At 33.7% G+C, this 20,229-nt stretch overlaps 1 protein-coding gene across 4 annotated transcripts in view; it reads left to right on the forward strand.

Moving 5' to 3' along the window:
• Window positions 1-2,817: 2,817 nt before the first annotated feature.
• The window catches only part of LOC117124250 (catenin delta-2-like), a 62,039-nt gene continuing 44,627 nt past the window's right edge, over window positions 2,818-20,229 (forward strand). For 2 of the 4 annotated variants that reach the window (XM_033270401.1, XM_033270405.1), the window contains exon 1: window positions 2,818-2,895. The gene's annotated coding sequence lies outside the window, so the exon portion shown is untranslated. The remainder of the gene's footprint in view (window positions 2,896-20,229) is intronic. The other 2 variants (XM_033270406.1, XM_033270403.1) reach the window with 2 other exon arrangements.

The following is a 20,229-nucleotide window of genomic DNA, read 5'->3' on the forward strand; positions in this document are numbered from 1 at the left end:
AACGGTTGGAAGACCCAGGACATACCGTAAATATTACATGATGACATTTTTATAACATTAGGTGTATGCTGTAGCTAAATTAATGGCATACATGTACTATAGAGTCTTTGTCTCGCTATGGGATGGCTGTTATTAAAATTATGAATTCTGGGAAGTTGTGGTTTAAGTACTGTAGAAGCACCTAGTTTGAATAAAATGTAGAAGACCATAATTAATGGTTTTGTACAGTATTATAATGTGTTTGCTATTGGTTGTAATGATGATTAGAACATTACCAATTATACCTGAATGACAATTTAATCATTAAAACTAAAAATATAAAAAACAATATTTTGTATCCAATAATATGACATTAAAGGAAATGGAAATTAATTAGACCCAATTTATAGAATATAATAAATTTAGTGACAATAGTGACCATCAGCCCATCTCTTTTATTAAATAAATTAACCTAGTACAACTTAATAATATTAATTAGATTAAATTGAGTATTGTGCTGGTGGCCTATTATAATGTTAATTACAGCTGATTTTTACAATACCATACAGTATTACTAGGCTAGGCTATATCAGTCAATCATTAGCAGGTATGGTATTTTGTATTGTATTATTTATTCGTCCAATAGGCCAACTGCTAGCCTAAGGTTATAGTACAGTACTTACAGTATAATAATAATAATAATTATAATAAATTAATGACTTCTAACCTTTCATTGGTGGCAACACAGAGAATGTCAGTCACAGCCTTGCTTAACAGATCAAACTAACAAATTTTAACTGAACAATAATTTGTTAACATTTTAAACTAATAGCTTTCGTTTAAGGGATAAATCTTGCAGAAATTAACTTGTTTTTGTAGAAAATTCCTGTCTTCACAATACAATGCTACACAGTAGCTGTTTTGTTGGCATTATCTAAAATGTACAACAGTAGAAATGATGTTTTCAAAATTCCATTGTAAACAATGTTCCAGATCCTAAAAGTAATTTTTAGATGTTATACATGGGTGATCATGTTAAGGATTTAATGTACAATAGGTGTGTATCTCTTGAGATAAGTTTTAAGTACCAAGCTAGATTCATTTCAGTTTATTAGAAAGATAAACATCCTGCAAATTAAATTATTTGGCCGAGTTCACAGTGTTTGTTTTGTTTGCTGATTAGGGAATGCCTAAAAAAGAATGGATTAAAAAGTCGCCAATGATTTAAAACAAGGTGTCATTTCACAGTATATATCAATTTCACTAAGTTGACTACAGTACCCCTTTTTGAACCCCTTGTTTCCTGAGTCAAAGTGTGGCAATGGTCTATACCATACCTCCAAAGTCATAGTGCATGCTCCAACGGTTTTTATTACTAATAGAATTCCATCTTCCAATTTCCTCTATGCCATATAAAAGTCATGAAATATGTATTACATATATCTTCTTGGGGATTATAGGAAATGTGTCTATTCATTCAATTAGCATACATTTTCTTTGATTTAAGAGTAAGGTGTCATTCACATTTTGAGTTAAGAAAATAATGAATTTCTGATGTTTCTCAGAACATTATAACATCTTGTAAGATATGCTACTTTCAGATTCGTCATAATGCCAGCCATAAAGTTACGCATACCCATAAAGTAATATATGCGAGTGTTCAGACTTGAGGCACAAGCCTTACGGCCGTAATGTAATAAACACCAAAATATTGCGAAACCAGCTTTGAATGGTCACGACGAGTCACCTTCTGTGTTTAATTTCTGTTGAGGACCTACAGCATTTTACACCTGGCAGAGAAGATGTTAAAATGTGCACCTTGTCCTTGTTTTTAATTACTTAGGTTAAGAAAAGTCTAACCCTTGGTGTATTGGCAAATATTGATTCATATTAGCCTGTTTTAACGTAGCTGATATTTTGCAGTTGAATAAAGAACTTGGTATGAAAAAAAGTAACAGTTAATAACCTTTCAGCTACATACCATACATTACCATGGCATAATATATAGTGCATCCTACATTCCACCTGGTAGACAGAGGTATTAAACTGTTAAATGTAGCTAGTTACTGGGTGCTTGTTACATACCTTAGCTATAGTGTAACCTAACAACCACTTGCCATTACGCTGGTCAAGAAAGTCATGTCCCTCATGCCTTCACACAAAGAAGAGGAATGTGGAATGTAATGTTAAGATTTGACTGGATGGGATGTATTTATATTGTAGCATAGTTCTGACTACTGCTGAATTATATATTATAATGTATAGTCTTATTTTGGGTTATGTATAGCTTCATATTTGTTAATTCATTTCTCTTCTGTTTTGCCATCCCTGTTGTCTGATATGGTTTCTTGAGGGAACTTGCATAGATGGATTGGGTAGTACACCGAAGTCAAACCCTTGATTTCTTTCCAAAGAGTATACTAACTATTATTTGATAGGCACAGGTACCATATTGAATGCATGGCTAACGGCATGTTTCATCACTGTGCACTACTGTAGCTTGTATTACAATCCTCTAGCTCAAAGATAAGGACAGCAGCAATTTACCAGGGACCACAAATCTAAAAAGATCGATTGACAGAGTTCATTGTGCACACAGTGGTTACCAGCAGCCGTCTGAACTGTTTTAAACTCTATTGCGGTTTTGCAGAATGTGCTATATAATAAATGATAGAAACTTAAAATAAAATTATTGTCATAAAATACAATGCTGCCATGAAGATTCTTTTTCCTTGTCAGTGTTTAGTGACATTCCTAGTTATTGCGTATTCAATTAAGTATTACAGACCTTGTGCTACTGTTATATATTTTATGTGTGAAATATGTTTCTTTTCAGATTTACACCCATCTTCTGACGGAAGAACTACACTGAACGAGAATTGGTTGAGAGTCGTTCTAAACACCAGACTACCGTAGGTAAGTTATGGATTGTATTGATTATCTTTCCACTATGAGTCACTGACAGTTAATGTGATAGAAGAGAATTCCTAATTTATTATTGCAATAAACTAGTAATAAATAATAACTACAATGGAGGGTAACTAGTAATGATGTAGAATACAAAAGATCCAGTGTAGTAACAACTGTTGAGTTATTATAAACGATCTTATGCGGTAACTGTATAATATTCAACTATGTGATAGATACAGACCCCTGAAGATAGCATATATAGTAGGTAGAGCATGATTTGTGAGAAGCCTATTTTTTGCACATCTGGCCTAGGATTTCTAGCAATGAAAGGATCTAGAAATTTGCTGATAGGTGCAACAAGTTATACAGGCGGAGAGCCAAGTGGCCTTCATCAGTGTCCCGGAGGAACTTTCTGGTGGCGTTCAAGAGAGATATTTTTTATAGTATATGATCTTGGGATGAAGGAGTTTGATGACAGGGATCAACAAGGCAAACTGGAAGACTATGGGGCTGCCTAGTCCCCCATCGGGTCACAGTGTTTTTGACTGAACCCTAAATCGTAGGATATCGCTAAACACTGCTTACAATTAGACCATTTTAAGCCATAGTTTATGCCAATTATGAAGATTTGGAGATAGTATAACATTGGTTTAAACAATTTTGTTGGGATTTTTTTTACTTTTATTCTTGAAATTTTTAGTTCTTAAGCAAGGCAGTTGAGAATGATCTCAAATGTTTTAATCTGAGTGTATGAGACTTGGTACAGTAGGTCAGAGTTTACAATAAGCAAATTGTTATGGCAGTTGCCTATTGGTCCGTTTGTGTACGCTGTTGCGTCATGTTCTTTATGATTACAAGACGTAATTCTACTATGCGCTGTATAGAGTATGATGAGGAGTGGAGATGATATACTATTTGCATGATTTAATTTTTATCTCGTTATACATGATTGACTATAATTCCATCATGGTTTGGCGTACCGTGCAAGAGTAGAATAAAATTATACATAAAACACAAATAGTGAATATAAAATGTTCTTGGAATTCAAATTTTATTTCTGAGGTGTATTACTATACATCACTCGCTTGTAATAAGTGACATGGTCGACATAAGTAGTTATCTTCCCAAATATTATAATAAAGTGTATTGATTCAATTAAGTTTAGATGTTAATGAACATTGCCCAAGGCTTATTTTCTGTTCATCGTTTGGACAAATTTCCTACAAACGAAGGTCCACGTTTTGTTTTTCTGATTGTCAATATGCACTATAATTTATAAGTTGATGTTTTTAATTATTGATGTACTATTCATTGTTTGCCTGACTGAAAAAAAAAATGAAACTATCTTGAAATAGATCATTAGAAATTTGAAAGTTTCCTGTTCATTTTCTCGGTAATTTCATCAAATATTAAAATAAATATCAATGACAAATAGTTACATGTTCTAATTACTTGCTGTAGCTCTTAAAAAAGCAGGTGAAGAAGTATTAAATCCAAATATTTCAACATATTTTACAGCTGTATAAAAGTGTGCAAAGAAGATAATCCTTATAATTTTTTAATGTACAATATATTCATATAGCTCTTTTTAAATGTGAAGTGAAGAAGCTAATTAAAATAATTTGATGGTAAGTACTAGTTTTAGTTTGATTTTATAAAATACAAGAAATAGTTCCTATAAATAAATGCTGCAACATCTTTTTAAAAAACAGTAGAGGCTGGCATTTCATTTGCACATGTACAGTGGTGCGGCAGGCCATGTAAGACAAAGTAGCATTATTTATTATTATATTACCATCTCTTGAGTAAAGTTTCATATGAAGTAAATAGAATGTAGACCGGTACATTCTGATCTATTCTGATCTCTGGTTGTAATATATGCCTGAGTAATGATTGAATACAGTACCAAATTTGACACTGGTCAATCAAAATTTCACACACAAACGGAAAGAAAAGTTAATACAGTAAAATGTGGTACCAAGGGATGTTCGTAAATTGAAAAATTTGTTTGTAAATTGAGTGCTGATAGGCTTATGGCGGCCAGGCTTACACAAACCGACAGTGCAGCAGCATGGTCTACTGCGCTAGAGCCTAGCTGAATTTACCTTAAATTCAGCTAGGCGTTGGTAGTTCGCTGTTCTGGTTAGGTTTATTAAATTAATATAGTGATTATTATGCCAGAATTGGAAGAAAAGATTGGAATTTTAATAAATAAATACAACAAACTTAATTTTATTAAGAAAAATATACATAATCACTTTGTAAAACGTGCGCAATCGGACTTTTTTACGGTAATAATTGGTCGATGATGACATCATCAGGAGCAAAACCCATTCGTAAAATCGACTCCATAAAATTGACGTTTGTAAAATGGACGTTTTACTGTACAAGCATACATCAGTCAAATATATAAAACAAATATGTGTTGCCTGCCAAAAACAAGGACACTGGAGTAGACAATGATGAGGCAAAACTCACAGTATTGCATTGGATTGAAAAGCTTTGGCGACACTAGTTAACCATTTTGTGGCTAAATTCTGACCCAGCTATGGCCTGATGTCTGTCCTTTTAAGAAAATTAAACCTGAAGACACATAGAAGGATGTACAACTTCCTACAATTACATACTGAATTCTAATACATGCAATAGTAGGATGAATGTTTTGACTATGAATTCTGCTGAAGTTTCAACATTCAATCTAGGAGAGGTATGTGTGATAGGTGGAATCTAGTTACTTAGCAAGATAAACTAGTTCTTCTACAGGATAAAGATATAAATTTCAAATGAGAATTTGGTGTCAGTTCCTGTTTTGGCCACCTATATCATGAAGATTAATGTGTAGGGTTTCTTTAATATCGTTGAATTTTTCAATATAAAAGCTGGTTGTAATTCTGTTGTCTGGGTACCATTAACATCATACAAGTTCATTATCTTTGATTACATATAGAAGTTTGTGGTCATCATTCCTGTTATCAAAGAAGCTTTAATGTAAGTCTGTATTATTAGGTATCATTCATAGAGTTTGGCTTTATCTGAACTGCTTTGTTTTTTGGGGGGTTTTTTTCTTTCTCTGTTGAATACCATACAATTTGGTTTGATTTATATTATAATGTTTTATTATAATTTTTCCTTTGCCTGGACCTTTAATATTACTGGGTGCATTGCTGTACTTTAATAAGTAACATTGTAGTGTAAATTTTAATTAAGAGGTGATTTCCTAGAAGGAATTTCTTTTAAATATGTTCCCCTATAGATTATCTATAAAGTAATTTTGATCATGCTTTGATTTATAATACACGTATATTTTACTGACTCTGTTCTTTTTATATTGGAGACAAATTGGCACTATTTAAATTTTTCAAATTCCAAGGGACCTACAGTACTGTATCATAAATTTGTAGCTAAAATCTTGCAAGACTTCCAGGTGAATCAATTACTGTGTTTGGTTGCGGGTGATGTTGAGGAGGAACGATTAGGCTTGGTACTTGTAATATTCTCGCCAATATTATTTTTCAAGTAATACACATTGCAGGAATGAGTCATCGTGACAAGCAGACTTCATATTAAATATTAATTGGAATTGAAGTCCTATTGAAAGCATTTGTCTTGTAATTAATTATCACCAGTTGTACATTCGTTGATGTTCACAAAATAGATTCATTGTTAATGCCTCCCTCGAAGTAGCTACAAAATGGCTTCTCTTGAGTCTTTCCTAAATAACCGTAATCCTAAACATTTTTTAATAGAATGAAGAATAAAAATTAAAGTATTGTAAATCATTTTTCTGCCATCTGTGTTTATCCAATGCTACAGTATGTCCATGTAATCATGATTATTGGGAAAATATGCCTTTTTGATGAAAATTTAAAATTTAATATGAATAATTATTTGTAATAATAATATGCTATTGGGATATAAACTTGTCATTTTGATTTTGTCCTGTTCCCAGGTGACACTGTTGCTATGGTTATGCAGGGGTAACACTTACAAGGTTACATTAGCATCTTGTCTCAATGAATTGAAGGTTTAATGAAATTAAGATCCAAATAGGTTCTTTATGTCCCGCCTGTACTACTGTAGGCCTAGTATTGATATTGTTGTCGGTAATGCAATATTGTTTTCTTTGAAGCATTCCATTTCAAAATGTTTTACAATAAACTATACATTATTTTGTTATAAAATATAATGATATTGTGTCTGTGATCTATCATTTATTATACTTTTAGAGTTGGGCAACCTTGGTCATCTATCTCTTTATGGTGGTCAGTGTGCTTATTGTGCCAGTATGCTCATGTTGGTCCATCTCCTCATGGTGGTCAGTCTACTGTACTTATGGTGGTCAGTCTGCTCGTGGTAGAAATAGTATAGGCCTAGTCTGTTCAAGGTGACCAAATTGCTCACTATTAGCAGGGGCGGATTTAGGGGCCCTCCCTCCATTTTAGCAGAGAAAAAAAATTTTTTTTTTTTAAAAGACAGAAAAAAAATATAAAAAAAATTGATCGAGCAAAACGGCTCAGAGGATATTTTCGGGCGTCTAGAACACAAATTTTACGGGGGATTCTGCCAGACCCCTTAGGGTAGTGTTACTGTATATCGATCCACCCTGATTAAAGTTAGTTCGTTCATATTGGCCAATTTTTCACAGGAGTGGGAAGATGCATTTAACAATAGCATACAGTACAGAATGCAAACTTGTTTATATGTTCAGTCAACAACACAGTTAATTCTTGCTTCCTCTGTGACCTCTGACCCATCCTTCCCATTGTGATTGACACTAATTTTTACCTGTACAGGTATTTGAAGGACACGATTGTTGTAGTCCTATTTTGGAGTCTTTTGTCCTGTTGTGAATACAACAGATCTGTGGTTGTAGATTGTATTTACATTCCCTTGTATGGTAGGTACAAGTAGCTCTTAACCAAGATCATTTTATTCTAATTCATAATCACGCTTAAATGTTAAAATGCATGAGATGATAAGAAAGGAACGAAAACGATTCCTGTAATGTATCCTGAATTAAATATTATAGCTCTTCCATAATATGTCAATTTTGTATGACAAATTTGTATGAATTGCCCATACTGTACATGGGTATGATGATGTCATATTACATTTATAATATGGGCATGGTGATGTGGTATCACATCCATTGGCATAGGCAAATCATTCAGTATTTGTCATATAATTTTATAGTATGGATAGAGCAGGAGAATGAAAAACTTACTGCACTGAGAGAAAAGTGTTAGTAGGCCCTATAAAAATATTTGTTATTTTATCAACCTATCTAGGCTGGAAAAGTGATGAGCGAAGGAGGTGTTTTTTTTTGCTAAAGCCAAACATAACCCTTGGGTTGCTTGCATTGATATTTTCGAAGCAAAACATGACAAAGATATTTACAAACAATCAAACAATACTAACTATTTACTAAAACAAATAGAGAATTTTTTTTTTTTTTCCCCCAAAAATATTTATTTTTTTCAATACCATAGAAGACATGCACACAAGGGGGATTAACTAATACAAAAGTTTATTGGCCTTCATAATTGATAACAAGCCTCAAGCTATAGTATAGGAGAAAGAAGTGGTAAGGTAAGATAACAGCAAGCATGAATGAATGTAACAATTCCAAATTGATAGAGAACTTAGAGCATTTTAACTAACAATGGATTTGAAAGAGATAATATCTATTCTTTGACTTGTTACAAAGGTTATTCAGTTCATGCCCCCATTTTGCTAATGATAGTCTTCTGACCTCAGCAACTCTGTATATTCTCATTGTAAAGTTTCACTATTATGATTTGATTGGATTGGATTGGTTTGGATTTATTTGGTTTAAACACCAAGGATAGCCCACAAAAGTATAGAAGACTTATTTCCAGTGGGGTCCTTCTAGTGATGATTGGGCAGTACACCGGAAGACAATCACCTACTCTTTTCCAAAGAGTGTACTGCGTTCTTTAACGTGCACATGGGCCAAAAATGCACACGGGACCAATAGCTTAAACGTCTCATCCGAAAGACGGTGCACTATTGTAACTTGTATTTCAGCCCTCCAGCTAAAACACAAGGAGAGCCAACGATGGGAATTGAACCGGGGACCTAGAGATCTCCACGGTTCAGTAGACACACAGTGGCTACCACTAGATTAGCCGACTGAGCTAAGCTGTCCCTCTCTCTCAATCGATACTTGCAATATGTTTCTGATTCTTTCCAGGTCTGCTTTGAATTTTGTGTGGTTGGTAGTGTGGGATCTAAAAATACAGTTCTGTAGATTTCAGATCTCTCTTTCAGTAATGATTTGCCTCTAAACTTTGTTTTTCTGCTGTACAGGTTGGTTGCTATATTTGTAGATTTTTGTCGTAGTATGTGTCCAAACAGCCCCATCTGGATTATAATAACAATATTGGTTCCTGTTACACTAAAAGATTTTGTGAGGGAATTTTATTCCCATTACCGTACTGTTATTATGTTAGTTGTTTTATTGTGCAATATGTCTAGTTTTTTCTCTTCCTATTTTGTAAGTTTCAATGTAACTCCAGTTGTACATTAATACGGTTTTTGTGTACTGTATGTGTCATATAATTTTATTGGAAAAATGTAGTGTTGATTAACAATATGGTGATGTTACATACTCATCAGAATTTTGAGTAAGAATATACAGTAACAACAAAAAGAGAGCAAAACTTGAAAATTCAAGGGAATTTAGATTGAGAAAGGGAATTGTTCCTGGCAAGTCATATAAACCATTGTTAGTTTAGAAGGTCGGAGATTAAAAAGAATCTTGAAAAAAAATTCTTTTAATCTTTTCAACATGGCACATATTATAGTAATCTAGGAAGAAAGATAGAGTATGACAGACCAAAAAAGTACTAGAGGATCTGGTAGCAGAGAGTAAATTGTAGTTGAACTGAACATGACAGTCTACAAGTTTACTTGACAAATTCATTTTGTCTGAATCTTTAATTTACTCGGTGTGATGTATCATATTTCCCTCTATAACTTAAGTCTGCAAGGATGTTGTTTTTTTTTTTGCCATTAAGAGGTGATCCATTCAGGGACATGTACTGTAGATGCTTTCCTAATAGCTAAAGTCAATGAGGGTCTTGGATTGAAGATACCTTTGGTTGCAGGTGTTTAATATAACAATGGAAACTGCTTGAAACAATGATTAATCATTCTGTTATTCAATGTTTACCTTGTGTGTCTGGCCCTTTAACCTGCAGACAAGTGGTGATCATTTGAGTATCAGTATGGTGATCTTGGTATGTGATATCATGTCAATGAAATAAATACTTCTAGTTTTTTCGGTTGGTCTTAAAATAGGTGGTGTTCAGACAGACTTAGTAATTTGCATATGATTTGCATTATAATGTCTATAATGTTTAAAATGCTTCTCTAACCCATAGTGCCCATATATAGCATAATTTGCTTTGTAGCATAATTTGGACCCCCGTAGCATGTAACAATAATGCTAGGCATAATTTCATAAAAATGTAGCATAATTTAGAATTAATGTAAATATCATTATTTTCAGAGAAATATTTTGCAAAAACTGTCTGAGAGATTTACGAGCATCTAGATGTGCCTATTCTTTAAATTTTCTAATCTCACCTAAAAAGCCAATTAGGTATTAGGGGGCATGTCAGTGAAAGAGTTAAATCCATTTTCAGCCAAATTTGCTATTACTGTAAAGTACTGCATACACGACTATCGTGTATCCAAAGTACCAAAATGTTAGTTAAATCCATGGCAGTCGTGTATATCCGGTATTTGAGGCGTAGCATAATTTTTCTCTAGCCAGTGGCATATTTTCATTTGTCATGTAGCGGCCTGGCTGCTCTAACAAGATTCAAAGCCATTTCTGTGCTGAGATCTTCTTTTGCCTTTTCTTATGCATGAACCTATGAGCATTGCAGCAAAGTTACCCTTATATTTACTTCTACTGTATTCATATGTGTGATAAAATTAGATAGGCTCATAAACTACCACAAGTCCAGGTCCTAGACCAAGTTTTTAGCATTTAAAACCTTTTCTGTTTGTTGATGAAATAGTAATCAAATAGCGGTAGGCTTTGAGAGAAAACCATTAGGCAATAAAAAAAAAAATATGTTTTTGAACATGTCTCCATAATCAGACAAAAGACACCGACCTGAAAAGTTTAACCGAGTAAATGTAGCCCAGGAAGAATAACTTTTTCTTATTCGAGTAGCAGTACTCTAGCATATCACTTTACTTTTTACAGATATTAATAATAATAGTTATACTGAAAATTAATATTATTTATTTTAGTATACCCTTAATTTTATTACCAACCACACTCATTTCTGCCATGTTTGTCACTAAATTGTATAGTATTGTTTGTTAATGTACTAAAGTGGCATCATTTTTATCTTTAAGTGAAGTTACAATCATGACACAGATTAATTTGTGCAAATTAAGAAACGATGAAGGTTGCTCACACTTCCATACTCGCAGAAAATTAACATATCACTAGGAGTTAGTGTGCATAGCGTTTGAAGAGGGATTGTGGGAAACTCGGAGGTCAGTTGAGTGGGAGATTACATGTAATCCACATTCACATTATTCTGTCTAGATAAAGGTCTCCGATTATTATTTAACATTTATGCCCTCTGAAAAATTGTAATTTACACTCTTTGTTGAGGGAACAGCTCAGATGTTTCATCAGGGTATTAATATTAATGCCATTAGAGAATAGAAGTCACACATTTATTAGGAAAAAGCTCAACAGTTATTGGTCATACATTTTTTAATTAATGAAATATAATTATTTCGGTATTTACTACCTTGATTTAGATATCTTCTTTAAGTATAAATAAATACATAACCAATTTGATGAAACAGTATAATATTTTTTCATTATAAATATATTAGTTGTATCCAAGGTGTCTCATTTTCCTTAACATATGACCTGACCGAAACATTAAAAAAAAAAACTAAAAAAGTGAAATCTCAATTGTAATTCTTATTTTTATCTAAGAAGCAGATGTTTATAATTTTACTGTAATGCTCTTATACAGTATCAACATGTACTCCAAGCAAACTCGGGAGGGGGGGGGGAGGGAAGGGATTTCTATATTTTGGCCAAAATCCAATTTTTTAGGGGACCCCTCTAATAAACTGAACTAACCACACCCTGCTAAATACAATAAAAAACTAACTAGTGATGGAATTCACTGTTAGTTCCCCAAGGAATTTCTCTCTGATACCCACACGGGTCTTTCCCTGGACCCTGCCAGGAGGCCTGATTCCTCTGATATAGTCTCCTCAATGAATCTTGGTTATAATCTTGACAATGACAAATATCTTTACAGTTGGTGTAGGCTAACATTGGAACATTGACGTCAGCACATCTTTTGAATGCACGTTCTCAACAGCACATGTTTACAGAAAGTGTCACAGCATCTGATGGTAATTCTTACATACTTCATGGTAAACATGCAAGAAAACAAATTATGTAACATGAATACAGTTTAATTCCCCTTAAGTCTATAGAGTAAAGATGTGGATTTTAGGTTTGTAGCCTCATAGACTAGCGATAATTGCATGGCTTGTTTGGATATTTATTTTGTCTGCCTATCTAGCATTCTCAATGTCTGTATCTGACTGATTACTTCGGTACCGCAGTACCACTAAGATGTATCGTATCAATGACAGTGTATGTTATTACTGTTTTACGATGATTTATTTACCATAAACAATGCAAAATCAGATTTTATATGATGCTTAAGAGAATGGAGAGGCATAAATGCTCACATTTGCGTTTGTAGATATATGTATTATTGACTAGGTATACATTTCATTAAAATCAATTTTAACTAGATTTTTTACAGGTAACATACCAGTACCAAGAGCAGTAACCTAATGATTTTGATTACAGTATTCACTTATCACAGATCCTATTATAGGGTGTATGTCTATACATAAATTAAGGAAAATAAAGAGAAAACGTCTCATAAGCCTGAGAACACTGTGTCGTTGACCGACTGTCGGACGTTGAATTTGTCCGCGCTGTGTGTGTGTGTGCATGGCTTACACAAGGCCAGTCCACTTTAAACCAAATGAAGATCAATGCCATTCATGTAAAACGTTCACTGGATACTGATTAAGTATACAACGATAAAATATTAGAATGCTTGTTCCCTCCTCCCCCACCCCCATAAAAATAGATCTGATTGGCCAGATAATAATGTTGCTTCTGACTGTTATCGCGTTATTGTTAGCAACGTGTTTATACACTGGCAGCGGGTGTAATTTTAATGTAGCCAGATGAAAGATAATGATTCAATAGGCCTAATTAATTTTATTTGGTGAGCAGTACATTGTAGTGTACAAGAGCATCACTCCACTTTTGTTAAGGATCTTGCATTCTTGTTTTTTATTGTTTAAAATACTGCTTTCGCCAATAAATCACTGATAACCTTGTAACATATGATGCTGTGACTACCCTACTGTAGTAATAAAGTAGAGAGCATGATTGTTCTGCTTAACGTGATTGATTGTGTGGAGTGAATGTTTAGACCTTCCTATTGACTATGGGATCCAAAACATCACACAACTTCCATACAAGGTTAACTTTAGAATTCCTATCATGACACAAAAATAGAATGTTTGCTACCTTTGTTAAACAAAAATACATACAGTGGCAAAAAGGCATTAGCTTGGGAAAAAATAGTGATTCATAATTTACTTTTATTCTGCTAACTGACATTTTGACTTTCCGGTTTTATTGTTGTTCCTTTTACTAAACAGTAATTCATAAGGCACCTTTAAAAGACTACAGTACAAATAAAAATAAAGTAAGTATATTATGTACAACTTTTTAAACCGCCAAAACATTTTACAAAGATTAGTAGGGCATGAAGTGGACCCCTATGCATCCCCAGACCTGTGTATCTCCAAATCTCTGCATCTGCCAGATCCCTACAACTTCCAGATCCCTGTAACTTCAAGGTCCCTGCAACTTCCAGATCCTACATACTTCCAGACAGTCCCTGCATCTTTTAAACCCCAGCCAGTGAGGAACCTGGCAGCAATTCTGCCCTGAGGCATAAATTTATGGAATGGAGAGGTAAAAATCAGTTGAATAGATATATTGACATTAGTTTTAGTTACAGATTGAGGAATATAATCAACCATTGATACCTGTCTCTGAGGTATTTCTCCTAAATTTATATATATATTTACAGTTGGTAATGTACAATATGAGTTCACCTGTCTGCTCTAGTTTCTGCTAAATTTCCAATAAAGTTACCCACCAAGAGGTTCTGGCTAATTGCTACTCTACAGGAATTCCCTAGCGTAGTTGGAACTACAAAAGGATAATTACTCAGATTTTTGGTACTTTACTTATGATTTATATATTCAGTAGAGACCTATCAATTTATTTGAAATTGTTGGTAGGGGTTTACTTTATAAAGCAAAAACATAACATGAGATGATATAATAGTTTATTTTCCATGATAATTATAACAATGGGATGCAAAGTAGTTATTAACAATAGATAAGGTGTAACTATTTATGATGAACATATAATATTAATCATTGTTGAACATGTTGCGCTAACATATTCATTATGCAAACATTCATTACGCATACCAAGAAATATATATCGCACACAAATAAAGCTATTTTACTGTTTAGCATAGAATCTAGATTTGTGCAATAAACTAAGAATAATCTTGAACGTAAGCAGAAAATGTTGAGTTCCATGTGTGAAATTTGTGCAGTAAAACGTGACAGACTGTTACAGATAACGATTATTTGGGTCACTATCTCTACAAATTGCCATGCAAGGGTTAGAGTAGCTCAATGAATTCTGAATATAGTAGTAGTATGCTGCGTAACGATTTCCAGATTTAATATCCATTTGAAATATTCATTATGAACTCTGAATATTTAAGAATATACTATTAGATTGAGGGGGAATATTTACCTGATGCATGCACGATCTAGCAATTAGTCAAACTAGACAAAAAATAATCCTGTACATGAGGCAAGACTTTTTTTATTCCTTGTTTCGCGTACTTATTTTTTTTAAAGATGATCGGAGGAGAGTGGAATAAAAGTACAAATAAAATTTTGTTTTCTTATTTAGCAACTAGTTTAGGCCAAAAACATCCAGACGGAGGAGAAAATAAAAATAAAATTTTATTGGTGATTGTAAAATAGGATGGTTAAATTCTTCAAATTTGTATAATTAGGAAGAAATATACATATCTTATCTTTGGCGATTTCAAGGCAGTGGAGGGCGTGATAAAAATAAAGAAAGATTTTTTTCTGAAATATCTGCTTTTTTGGATTTTATTTTGTACCTATCTTATTTTTGGAAATAAAAATAAAGACAGACTTTTATTTTTTTAAGAAATTTCCATTTTTTCGTGTGGCAGGTGCGCTAATTGGTCAGAAGTAACATTTATTTTTATTCGAAATCATCATTGGTGGGCGGCGGGTTTGCTAAAAAATTGCATAAAAATAATTATAGCTTTATGTAGGAGTGAGGAATTGCGTACTCTGTTGGATTTTATTCCCAATCCCTGCCAATGGGATTTTTAATAAGATATGCACCAATTCCTTGTGCATGGCATCAAGTGGAAACCAAAGCTTCAAATGATGAGTCAACTGATGATTCATATAATCGTCATAAAATAATAATTAAAATGTGGCTCTCTCAGTCTGATGTCATGATGAATCTTAAGCCCACACACTCATAATATTTACCTGACAGGTAGGAAACAACTTGTAAACAATGTTCTTCAGGTAATTTATCTTTGTAATCATATTGTTAAACATCCTTAGATTGTTTGCGCTGTATATGCTGTAGACTATTTTTAAGTCCAGCTTAAATTTAAAAAAAAACCATGTTATTCACACAGGTTTCTTGAATATGAGGAGGATGGTGCCTTTTCCTCCTCCCTTCTCTCACAAACATTGCCATCATGCACCCTTACGACATCATGCACCCGCACACAGTCATGTCTAAGGCCTTAGCTAAACTTGAATACTCATTACTTACGATGGTGATTAGATTTCCCACATGATTTAGGCCCAGAAAACAAATTAATTCAGAAGTGTCGCTTGGTCACCTGTGCCAAATTTCCTGCTCGAAGACTGAATCCACTTTTGTATAGGCCCACGGTGGGCCTAATTCGTTGGGGTCTAAAATCCTTTTGACAACAGGTTATTAAAAGGATGAGGGAGAGCAAGAGGATCATGATTTTTTTGGTCAGGAATACAATAGTTCATAGTTCACTTTGTCATTATTTCAGAATTTGAAATTGACATTACGCAAGTGTTAAAGAAAAATGAAACATACATCTTCATATGTTTTTACACATCAATAGTAATTAGTATTAAAGAATATAAATCAATAGGATCCACTGATTATACGCAAGTAGAATATTAGTATGGCAACTCCGAAAAATTACAAGATGTGAGCCGTGAGAATCCATTATGTATGGCCTCACGTCTGTCATTTTTTGGAGTTACCGTACTCATATTCTGAAAGAATATAAGATCTTTAAGTACATTAAATCGTGAGTTCATTTAGTAATAATCTGACTATAAACTAATGAATTTGAGAATCATATTTTCCTGTATCATGCATCCCATTGTCATTGACTACCTAGTTGAAAGGATGATGTGCGTGACAAGTGTCTGTGTGACTTAAGTACGACAGCTACTCTGAATTCTTTGTTTCTTACCAGATTTTTTAATTTAATAATTAATAAGCATCACATATTCACTTGCAGATGGTACATAAATAAGTTAATACACATTTTTTTTTTTAAATTTAGTCAGTGACTCATCGGTTAGATTAATCTATGTGTGGCTAAAATAAGTGTCGATATAAATTAAATGAGCCTACTGTATGCGAGAGGAGGCATTGTTTTTGTTCTGTGATAAAAAGGAAACTGAATTTCCAGGATTTCAACCCAAAGACTAGAAGGCAAGCATTTTATCCATCAAGCTACATTTCCAAAATGTCAAATAAGGTTGTAGATATAAATTTTAAGTTCACTATAATTTGTTTTCAGCGATGTAACCTCTGTTATCCAGACTGCTTGTTCTGCTTCAGGCTGTGTTGCAAATTATATTAGAGTAATTGCTAGTAATAATATGTAAGTAGACACGATGTTGAAATAGCACATAACCAAATAAAATCAATCTGCAGAAATCATTGCAACCAGTTACGATCTTACCGAATATAATGTGTCTTGTTTTGATTTAAACTTCTATGTTTCACTGTACAAAATCCTGAGCTAAATATTAACTAATGAGTCACACTGAGTGTGTTATTTATTTTATTGATTTTTTAAATAACAAAATCAAGGTGAAGTTTATTTAAGTACTATACAACATAATTAATGATGATATTTGTAGCACAGGGCTGATTGACTGAAAATTTTAAAAGATTTAAGTATACAAAAATAATGTAAAAAAAACCCCCAAATGTTGGTATCCCAGACAGTGATAAGGGGATAGTTTTAGTACATGGTACAACAACTAAAATTATATTGCTGCCTCGTGAAGTTTTTACTGGGGCATACTGTATGATGTTAACTAAAGGTGGTAGAATTTAGGTACCTAGACATTTTATTTGCTAGACATTGCAAGTTATGAGATTCCCATGGCAAAATTGCAAAAAGGCTGGGTTTGCTCAAAGTTTGGGTTATAATAATAAGCTTTATTTCAACACGGAAACTTGGCTCAACTAGCAGTTGTTTTTCTGCAAGGCCGTGTATAAGGCACAAATTTTACAGTATACAAAAATAATAACTACAACACTTTGGTAAAATGGTTACATTTTTACAACCCATTAATTACTACTACTTGCATTTTAATAATAATTGACAAGGTAGTATCTGCTAATCACAATTGACTGAGACACTGTAGTACATATTAGAAAGTTACACATTGGCTATATCTTTCAAATTAATTCATCATACAAGTGCATTGCAATGTATTAGAATATACTTACTATCATCAAGGAGCTGTATAAATGTTTTCATTATTCATTAACATTTAATAGATCTGCTCAGAATTGCATGAATAAACAAATATATTTGTAAAAAAATTTTTTTTAAATATTGTTTGAAAATATTATTAGACTATATCATTATGCCATGGAAGTGGTGGTAACAAGAGGATGGGTCAGTGGTATTCCACATTCCATGGTTTAGTGAGTATTTAACATGGTTCATTGAGCAACTAAGGACAAAGTTAGAGTAAGCTAAAGAGTACAGCTTACACCTATTATCTGAGGGAGATGCTAGCTAGGGATCAACTTTTACTGAGAAAATTGCAAATTCAGGGACCACCGTGAAAGTTGCCATCTTACAGAAAAGTATTTACCTGTGCTCACCTGTTTAAGATTGTGCCTTCAGGCTCTTGACCAGTTTTTCTGACCCAGTTTATTTGCAGATTATCTGCTGAGCAAGTTCGTGATTGAAACATTATCTTTAAAGCCATTTAATCAAAGGTATAATCGCCACTGACGACCATTAGTTTAGTGGAGGGATGTATAAGATAAATTTTTGGTGGAATCAAATTCTGTTTGTTGGAATTATTTGTGGAGAATAAGAACTCACACTGATCTGACTTTTTCCTTATTTAGGCATAAACATCATGATAATGACCCCAATAATGTCTACGAAATGTGCATGAATACTGTGGCATCAATAATAAATCTAATATTGAACTAAGCTATTCTGCACCTCATGGTAGGGGTCAAGCAGGGACTATATTTCCTTAGGTAAGAAAATTTGGAGCTAGTCGGTATTGATTAGCTTAGGTATATGTGCTCAAGATTCTCATCAACTACTGAAGACCCTCCCACCCTCTTTTCTCTAAAGGAAGAAGTAACGATGTATCCTTGAAAAATATTTTTAAACCGTTGCTGATTTTTTGATGTTTTAAATCTTCTTTGTCTTTTTCCTTTTGTCTTCGTTACCTTGCCTTGCCCCCTGCTTTTCAGGGTTTGCATGTGACCTAGGTTTTGTTTAAATGTTTTATCCTTTTGAATAAAGTGGTTGAAATAAAAAAAAAAAACATAAAATTAGGCTTATTAATTTCCTCAAAATTCTGGAAGGCGAAGCCAAGAAGGAACAAGTTTCCTCCAGAGTAGGTCCCATGCTCCACATCAAAAATACCACATACAGGTACGTTTTTGAACATTAACACTGTCAATTATACAATACAGTAGTCTGCTTTCGCAATTGTATAATGATCAACTAATTCAGGGATACAATACAGTAATTCAGCGAACGCACAAACATTTTGATTTGCAAGAGATCACTTAGCTTGCCGAAAGCAGACCATGCCAATTTCATATATGGATACACCTAAGCAGGGATGTCACCAGCTTTTTGGAGTGCCGGTTGGCGACCATCCTCCATTTTCCCCAGGTGGGGGTCGCCGTATTCGTGGAAGCTCTTAAAAACCAAAAGGCCTAAGTCAAGCAGGCCTAGGCCCAAGGCTAGCTGACGCTAGGTAGGCCTAGGCCAGAATTTGAGGAATGCAACAAAACAGATGAAGATGAGATTTACTGTAGGCCTAATTAAATTCAATAGTTGACATGCTTTGTTTTAGATTAAAAAATAATAATAAACAAATCCCGTCGACAAAGCGTCGATCCGACTGTACCCAGCCGCATTGTTTGCCGTAATTTCACATGTTTGACGATTACCACGATGAATGTGTATGTCACTGATTCATGTGCACTCATGTATTTATTTTTTGTCCATTTACACATTATATATCAATTATAACTGAAAGTGAAAAACTTAAAATACAAAATGAAAACAAAGTAAAGAAATAAAACATAAATCAGGTTTCATAAATTTTTAATAATCTTCCTGCCCCGGATCATGCTCTCATAATAAAACACTTTAATGGTCACGATTTAACCTTTGAATGTGTACAGCAACCGTGTCATGCCGGCCCACGACGTTCGCTATGACTCAACTGGACCTAGGCTGTTCAGTTAGCGATGAATAGCAGGGCAGTGCAGTATTTTGTTACAATTAACGTAACCACGGAAACATTTATTGTATTCTTGTCTTTATCTTGTCTATTGTGTTTAGGTAAACTAATTATTTTGTTACAATTTGTAAACTGTTGAAATAATAGTGGTGGTCGGGAGCCTGTAAATCCTGGTCGGAAATGTCGAGTGCTGGACGGGCCCGTCCACCGCTGACCAGCGTGGTGACATCCCTGCCTAAGACTTGGGAACCCTGAAACATAAACAGGTCAATAATAATATGTGTGGCGGATGTAAAGATAAATTATGTTTTTGTGCATATTTTGTACATAATAATCCTG

This window comes from Anneissia japonica, unplaced genomic scaffold, assembly GCF_011630105.1.
Source record: "Anneissia japonica isolate Jap-2015-1 unplaced genomic scaffold, ASM1163010v1 scaffold287716_len795978_cov209, whole genome shotgun sequence".
Taxonomy (NCBI): Eukaryota; Metazoa; Echinodermata; class Crinoidea; order Comatulida; family Comatulidae; genus Anneissia; species Anneissia japonica.